Source organism: Euphorbia lathyris, chromosome 7, assembly GCF_963576675.1.
Source record: "Euphorbia lathyris chromosome 7, ddEupLath1.1, whole genome shotgun sequence".
Taxonomy (NCBI): Eukaryota; Viridiplantae; Streptophyta; class Magnoliopsida; order Malpighiales; family Euphorbiaceae; genus Euphorbia; species Euphorbia lathyris.
In genome coordinates this window covers 17166171-17175176 of record NC_088916.1, presented here as the reverse complement: position 1 = coordinate 17175176, position 9006 = coordinate 17166171, and the positions used below count along the sequence as shown (strand labels likewise).

The 9006-nt window shown below is 31.4% G+C and overlaps 1 non-coding gene across 1 annotated transcript; it reads left to right on the top strand.

Moving 5' to 3' along the window:
• Positions 1-1757: 1757 nt before the first annotated feature.
• LOC136201582 (small nucleolar RNA R71) lies at positions 1758-1864 on the top strand. Its single transcript, XR_010673930.1, has one exon. It is a non-coding gene; the product is annotated as a small nucleolar RNA R71 (small nucleolar RNA).
• Positions 1865-9006: the final 7142 nt, after the last annotated feature.

Here is a 9006-nt window from a genome sequence, read left to right as displayed (position 1 = left end):
CAACTTCTTTCAATTTCTCTTCTTGGACTTGTGTTAATTTGTTAGAGATAATAATAGGTAGAGAATCTCCTTCGCCTAAGAAAGCATACCTCAAATGACTTGGTAATTCTTTAAGTTCTAATTTAGGTGGAACTACAATTGAAGGTGGAACTGGTCCATCTTCTCGAATCAAAGGTTCTGGGTCCTTATCTTCTAGTTCCTCACTCATTATAGGTTCTATTATTTCTTCTTTTTGAACAATGTCGTTTACACATTCTTCAATTAAATCAAGTTTCATACAAGCGAAATCCTCCATAGGATATTTCATCGCTTGATTCATATCAAACTCAATCTTATCATCTCCTATTCGTAAAACTACTTTCCCTTCCGACACATCAACTAGAGCACGTCCCGTGTTCATGAACGGTCTACCAAAGATTAGCGGACAATTTACATCATAAGAAAAATCCAAAATAACGAAATCGGTAGGAAAAATAAATATGTCAACTTTAACTAAAACATCCTCAATTATACCGTATGGTCTTTTAGTGGTTTGATCCGCTAATTGTAAAACCATATTGGTACGTTTGATGTCTTCTTCTAAGCCTAACTTATTAAATATAGATAATGGCATCAAGTTAATGCTTGCTCCTAAATCACAAAGACAACTTGGGAATTCTATATCTTCCCAACTGATTTTCTTTGAAATTAAATCTTTGAGGAATTTTCCATAGTTGGGAATTTGCGTAATCGCATCCATAAACGTTAAATTAATATGCAAATTCTTAAGTTTGTCTAAAAATGTTAAAAGTTGTTTATCATAGTCCTTATTGCGGACTTTGTGTGGAAAAGGTGGTTTGGGTACAAATGTTTTTGTACTATAGTCAATCGGTGCATCTTTTTGTTTTAATGTATCTTCTTTGGGTTTTGGTAAATCAGTTCCAGGTAAAGTCGAATTTCCGGGCATTTCCGGGCCTAAGTAATTTTTCCCTGAACGAAGAGTGATAGCCTTAACATGCTCTTTCGGATTTTCTTCCATATGGCTTGGAAGACTTCCCTCTTTGCGGGATGGAATTGATTTAGCGAGTTGTCCAATTTGAATCTCCAAATTATGGATGCTAGATGATTGGTTTTTAATAAGCTGATCGAATTTATTCTCGATCCGTTTAAAACCATCGTCGTGATTACTTATTTTTCCGCTCATAGCATCAATGAATTTGTTGATTTTAGAAGATAAAGTGCTAATCAAATCTCTTGATTGATTTTGATAATTAGTAGTACGATTTTGATTAGCATTAGCATTATTATTGTTATTATCTCTCCAGTTAAAGTTAGGATGATTTCTCCATCCAGGATTATATGTATTGGAATAAGGGTTATTAGTTTGGTTTTCCCCTTGGACAAAGTTTACCTGTTCAATTTCACTCATACCTTCGTAATCCACATCTGTTCGGATTGGTTGACCATTAGGATCACACGGTGCCATAAACCTATCAATTTTGTGCGACAAGGCAGAAAATTGGGCTTGCAACATCGCTACTGGATCAAGATTCACTATACCTTTAACTGATGATGTAGTTGAAGATGATGGTTTCGCTGATGGTAGGTGTCCACGTTCCGCGGGCCACATACTGTTGTTGATTGCCATTTCCTCTAATAGTTCTCTTGCTTGGGCAGATGTTTTCTTCATGAATAACCCTCCAGACATAGCGTCCAATGAACCTCTAGTTGTAGGATTTAGTCCATTATAAAATGTTTGCATTAAAAGTTCAGCGGGCAATTGGTGGTGTGGGCATAAACGTTGAAGTTCTTTAAAACGTTCCCAAGCCTCATAAAGAGTTTCATTATCATTTTGAGAAAAAGATGTTAACTCTTTAATGACTCTTGCGGTTTTTGCTAAAGGAAAATTTTTTGATAAAAATGCTTGGGCTAATTGCTCCCAAGTCTCAATTGATGCGGCTGGCATAGATGTTAACCACTCTTTGGCTCGATCCTTCAAAGTAAAAGGAAAAAGGCGAAGTTTGATTGCTTCTACAGTTACATCAGTAATTTTAAAAGTGTCACAAATTTCTAAGAAATTTGTCAAGTGGGTATTAGGATTTTCGTTAGGTAACCCGTAAAATGTTACATTATTTTACAACATATTAAGCAATGCAGGCTTAATTTCAAATTGATTTGCATTAATCTGGGGTCTAACTATACTGTTTGTTACACCGGCCACTCCTGGCCTAGCGTAATCCATAAGTGTGGCCATTACTTCTGGCTCGGTAATTTTAGTTTTTATTGGGGTTTTGTTTTTCTTTTTCTTTTCTCTCTTGTTCTTTTTAAGAGTTCTTTCAATTTCTGGGTCAATAGGATCTGGTGACGTGCCCGAACTTCGAGAACTGCGCATGAACTTGAAATTTCGCACGAACAGAAACTACCTACAAAACATAACTTGAAAAATAAATATGTTAGTAATTGAAAATAAGTAAAAATATAAAAGTTTGAATAAGTATGAATAAACCTAGATTCGTAATAAAACACGAAAAATTTAAAATTTTGTCAAACATTTTGGCGTATCCCCGGCAACGGCGCCAAAAACTTGTTGCGTGATTTCCGCAAGTGCACGGTGTACGCTTGTAGTAATAAAAGATATCGATCCCACAGGGAATGCTTTTTTAACAAAAACTTATTTACAATCGGTTAAAACTACTTTTAGGTTTATGATATGGAAAAAATCGTTTAATCGGTTTTGGTTTTGAAATTGATAGAATAAGAATTAAATTAGAATATGAAGATGTTAGAAAATATCTGATTTAAGAATGAATTTGCAAAACAGGAACGTTTTAGTACTTTAGAAAAGTAAACAGGTATATTTGTTTGCATTAAGCAAAGAAACAACTTTAAACTTTGTATGAATTATGAAGATGAAATAAATGACGGAACCTCTAATTAATATGCTTTGAACGCGATAAAACCCTTATCCGGGATAATTTCCCTTAACCAAATTAAAACTCTACCGAGATAATAATTTGCCTAAGTGTTCAACAAAGTTTCCTTGTAAAGATTTGAATTAAATACGTTTTAATGAAAACACCAGCATCAATCCACTTCGGCTCATTTACCAAAGTGCTGCATAAAAATCTATCGAATAGAACAGACTTTATTAGATGAAATATAAATTGATACAAGTTTACAGAGAACATGGAGCATTGAATTCTTCGACGGCGTGCAAGTGAACGGGTTGTCAATCCTTTCCTTGGGTTTCGTTCGAGTTTGTCAGGCTCAGGGGCGAATCCTCTACTCAATCTTCTCGCTGAATCTTCGTAATAGAGACTGGGTCGGTCTACTACCAAAATGAAAACTAAACTGGAACAATGTCTAAACGCTACTGATTTTGTTATTATTTTGTAAACAATGTGTGTACATCATATTGCTTTTTACAGAATCGAAATCTAACTTCTGAATCACTTGATTCGGAATTTCTGCATAAATTCTACACTAATTTCTTTCTTCTACACATATCACTATATGTCATTACTCTCTTATCAACTCTCCATCAACTCTTTATTTATAGATGTTGAAGAGTCTTGATCGAAGTGTCGTGTCCGTTGTGAAAAGACGTATCCGTTGTGGAGGGTCGTATACCTTGTGAAGGGACGTATACCTTGTGAAGGGACATACTTATCCATTCGAACGATCGCGTTCCGTTGAAAACGAAAGTGTGTAACATGGCTTCCAAATCTCCTGCTCGTACCGAGAATTATCAAATTCACTACCGAGAATGGGGGAGCATCAAATGTACTTCGGACGAAGGGGAAAAGTGACTGGCGACGCGTGTCGCGACCGTGAAAAGGGAAAGCCGCGGTCGTGGCACGGGGCGTTTTTCGTTTTTTCGCTCTCGTTCGTGTCCTCGACTTGGCGTTATTAATTTTCGTCGTCTTCGACTCCTTTTGTAGGGTTTTTCTTCTATTTTTGAGCTCTCTTTACTCCTATTTGGATTTTACCAAATATTTACGTACCTTGCATGAAAGAAACATATTCAAAACTAAAAGCATTCTAAATATGTATAAATAGCATAAATTCGTAGCAATATTGATGTAATTATTGATGATATTATAGGTATATTTTGGGCTTAACAATATACTAAAAAAGAATGCAAATATACAAAATATTTAGTTTATTCATTTTGAAAAAAAAAAGACAAATAAAAGAAAGCATGGATAAGGTAGCGAGAGGTATGGAACCTGGGTAACGATAGAAGTGGAATTTCATCTTTGAAATATGAAACTATAACAACTATTGTTTAATAAAAATAAAAAACAAACCAATTGAGAACAAAAATAACTATAACATATGAAAAAATCGAATAATTACCTCGATAAACATAAGAATTTGTAATTTTTGACACCTTTGTGTTTCCCGATTTTAGTTGTACATGAATCTTCTATTTCTATCGGATTTCTTCAATTAGAGATATCAGTTTAGAAAAAAAGGACAAATAAAAAAGAAAACATTGATAATTTTAATAAAAATAAAAAACAAACCAATTGAGAACAAAAATAACTATTAACATATGAAAAAATCGAATAATTACCTCGATAAACATAAGAATTTATAATTTTTGACACCTTTGTGTTTTCCGATTTTAGTTGTACATGAATCTTCTATTTCTATCGGATTTCTTCAATTAGAGATATCAGTTTAGAAAAAAAGGACAAATAAAAAAGAAAACATGGATAAGGTAGTGAGAGGTATAGAACCTGGATAACGGCAGAAATTGATCTGAAAGATGAAACTATAACAACTATTGTTTAATAAAAATAAAACAACAACACAATTGAGAACAGAATAACTACAACATATGGAAAAAAAATCGAATAATTATCTTCAGAAACATAATACTATCTATCATGACTGTCAAACCCGATCCAAAATAGAATCGGATATGACAGTGAGACGTTACCACAGACGTGAACGAGTCGGAAGTAACATCTCACAATCAAATGTTAAGAATTACAAATCATGTTTGAACTTAAAAACATTTTCTACATATACTTTTACATTTGTAAAAGGTCGAAATCATTTATAATTTCCAATTACGAATCATTTTCTCGTGTGTCTTACCAAAACGAGTTCGAAACATAGAAAATTACTCCAATTCTAACTTGTTAACTTTTAATTTGCCTAATCTCACAAATTAACACCATACTTGGACACTCAAACCAAAATCCGGCATACCACAACTTTATATTCGATTCAAAATGGGCGACGTAAGCTCCTACATATTCACAAGCACAAAAAAAACGCCTATATCTACATGTACAAAATGGTATGCAATACCCTAGAAGACGACTTGGACAATCGTGGCCGTATCCAATCCTCGACCTAGTGTCGAACACTTCCCTCAGTACCTCATACTTCTTCGCCTAAAAACATTAAAACATTTGAAAATATGAGACAAAAATCTCAGTAAGCAACTATCAACTATAAAAACTAGTTTTTACGTAAAATAGCTATATGTATACATTTGTGAAAACATTTAACCAAACCAAACCTTAAACTTATTAACTTGTAAACAACATCAAATTAAAATAGAATGTTAATCAATAACCTCAAATCAAACTTAATCAAAACACAACGATTCTTATATAAACATTTACTAAAAACCGAAGTTCGAATCAAATTCAATATCGTATCCATCACCGAGTATCCCCTCGTAAATCGATCCACAACATGTAAACATAATCGAGACGTCTCTTAAACCATGCCTAATCCCGTATTGGTCTTACCCAACACTTCGCTGCCAATACCCGACTAGGTCTTTAGACTGTGTACACAGGCCATGTTCCTCACTGAACATGGTCTTCAAATATCAAACCACCCGTCCGGACAACTCCTGATGGATACAAACTTTACCCAAAATCCAACCAAACTTCAATTTCATCAAATAGATCCAACTTTACTACAATCATCAATAAATCAAAATCCAACATTTACTGAACCAAAATAGCAATTGAACCCTGAAGAAATCCAAAATATCATTAAAACCCTTAAAGAAATCCAATTGAACACTAATTGAACCAAAATAACATTAAAATCCTTAAAGAATTCCAATTGAACACTAATTGAACCAAATTCCAATTTGAACACTAATTGAACCAAAATAACATTAAAATCCTTAAAGAATTCCAATTGAACACTAATTGAACCAAATTCCAATTTGAACACTAATTGAACCAAAATAACATTAAAACTCTTAAAGAAATTCAAATCAACATCAATTGAACCCAAATAGCACTTAAACCCTTAAGAAAACCAATTCAACATCAATTGAACTAAATAATAATCAAACTCTTAGGAAGAACCAATTCAACATCAAGGTAAAACCAATTCAACATCAAGGTAAAACCAATTCAACATCAAAATAGTTCAAAATTACCATTGTGAACTCATTTCCTTCAAACTTGAATACAATCTCAAATCAACAACCAATACTCAAATAATTTCTAAGAAAACCCTTAGGAGACAACTTCATGGAGATTTATAGCTTAATATACATATATTTATACATGCAAACCAAAAACTAGTTGATAGTTACTTACCTTAGTCTAAATTTGAGATTAACACCACAAAATCCTAAATCTGTCCTAAAATCTGCCTAGCCCGTATTCTTTTCTCACACCTCGAAATCATAATCCCTCCGGTCAGAAGTTTCTTCTATGTGTCTAGAGTCTCCAGTTAAATTTTGAGGTTATTTGGACGGTTCGATCTCCGGCAACACCCAAAACGGTGAAGCTGCCCTGTTTTTGGTGGTGGTGGAAGGTGGAGGAGAATGGAGAGAGAGAGTGGAGGAGGAAGAACAATGTAAAGGATGAATTGATCCAAATTATTTTCAATTCTCAATAAGGCTATATATAGGCCTTGAATTAAGTGGTTAATTAGTCTTTTTGGTCCTCCAAAAATCTAATTTCTTTTAAAACTTACCCTAAACTTATAATTGTTATAAAAATGTGCAATTACCCTCAAAACTATACCCGTAACACCCAATTAATCGACCAATCCTATAACGAATTTAATATAACTTAGGGTTTGGAGTATAATAAATAAAATTTAAGGGCACGGACGTGACAATGTCCAATGAATATAATGGTGGAATAATATTTATCATGCTTTATATAGAAGTTTATTTGTGACTTTTGGATTTCCTTTGCTTTGTGTTTTTTCATCTTCCTGTAACTCTTACTTTCTTTTATTATTTTAATTAATGGACTAGTAATTGTTTAATATATCATAAATATAAATCTGTTATTTTTAACTAATTAAATCTTTTTAATTTTGATTTTTTACTACGTTGACAACTTATCAAAAAGATCTCTAAAACACTCCTTCTCATTTCTCTCTGTTTCCGTTATTATATATAGTATAGATAGATGTCAAGATATAAACATATAAAGAGGAGAGTGAAAATACTTTTTGCACATTAATTAAATTTTTTATTTTTTTCTTAATGAATTATTAAGTCTATAAATTAATTTTAGTTAAATAGAATTAAATCGCAATTTTAACCACTCAGTACAAAAAAAAACGTTTTATAATTAATATGTGAAATTAATTCTATTAATTAGAATCATTATACTCAACGTTTGAGAATTTGAAGAGATTCAAATAATAATATTTTTTAATTAATATTTTCCAACAACTTGTCCTATGATGATGTTTCATTTTCATATGTTAAAAACTCTTGAAATACTAACAATTTTGTACAAACCACAATATAATAGTTAAAAACTATATAAACCAATGTTGCAAAAGCAATTATCTCAATATCTCATAATTAATGTATAATTTTAGGATTTTGAGCATAAAAATTTATTTTTATTTACCTTCATTTTGAATTCGTATCTAGCATAATCCAAATTCTTCAAGAATAAACATCTTATCTAGTGTATTAGACGCTTACAATCTCTTTGTCTGGAGAACTGAGAAAAAATACCTTCTTGATAATAATAATAATAATAATAATAATAATGATATAACATTTCAATTCCTCTTTAATATTTTCTTCAATATGTCTTTAACTTCAATGAATAACTATTGTGTGAAATTTTATATCTATTTGTACCAAAATGCATAAAAATAAAAAAATATAATCCATATCAGTTAGATAAACTCAAACTAAAAAATGAGTGGATTTCAACAGATTTCGAATTAGAAAAATTAATCTAACTTCAATTAAAGCTAACAATTGAGTTCATATAAAACCGAAAATCTAAATTTTAGTTAGAGTTAACAATCGAACCGATAAAACCTAGCAACATATACTAAAAAAGAATGCAAATATACAAAATATTTATTTTAGTCATTTTGAAAAAAAGACAAATAAAAAAGAAAACATGGATAAGGTAGCGAGAGGTATGGAACCTGAGTAACAACATAAATGAAATTTCATCTCTGAAATATGAAACTATAACATCTATTGTTTAATAAAAATAAAACAACATAATTGAGAACAAAAATAACTAAAACATATGAAAAAAAATCGAATAATTACCTTGAGAAACATAATAATTTCTTAAAAATTTTGACACCTTTGTGTTTCCCGATTTTAGTTGTCCATGCATCTTCTATTTCTATCAGATTTCTTCAATTGGAGATATCGGTTTGGAAAAAAAAGACAAATAAAAAAGAAAATATGGATAAGGTAGCAAGAGGTATAGAACTTGGGTAACAGCAGAAATGGATCTGAAAGATGAAACTATAACAACTATTGTTTAATAAAAATAAAACAACAACACAATTAAGAATAAAATAACTACAACATATGAAAAAAATCGAATAATTACCTTCATAAATATAATATTGTCTATCATGGCCAATGAATATAATGGTGGAATACTATCTATCATACTTTATATAGAAGTTTATTTGTGACTTTTGGATTTTCTTTGCTTTGTGTTTTTTCATCTTCCTATAACTCTTACTGTCTTTTATTATTTTAATTAATAGGGTAATAATGGTTTAATATATTAAAAATATAAATTT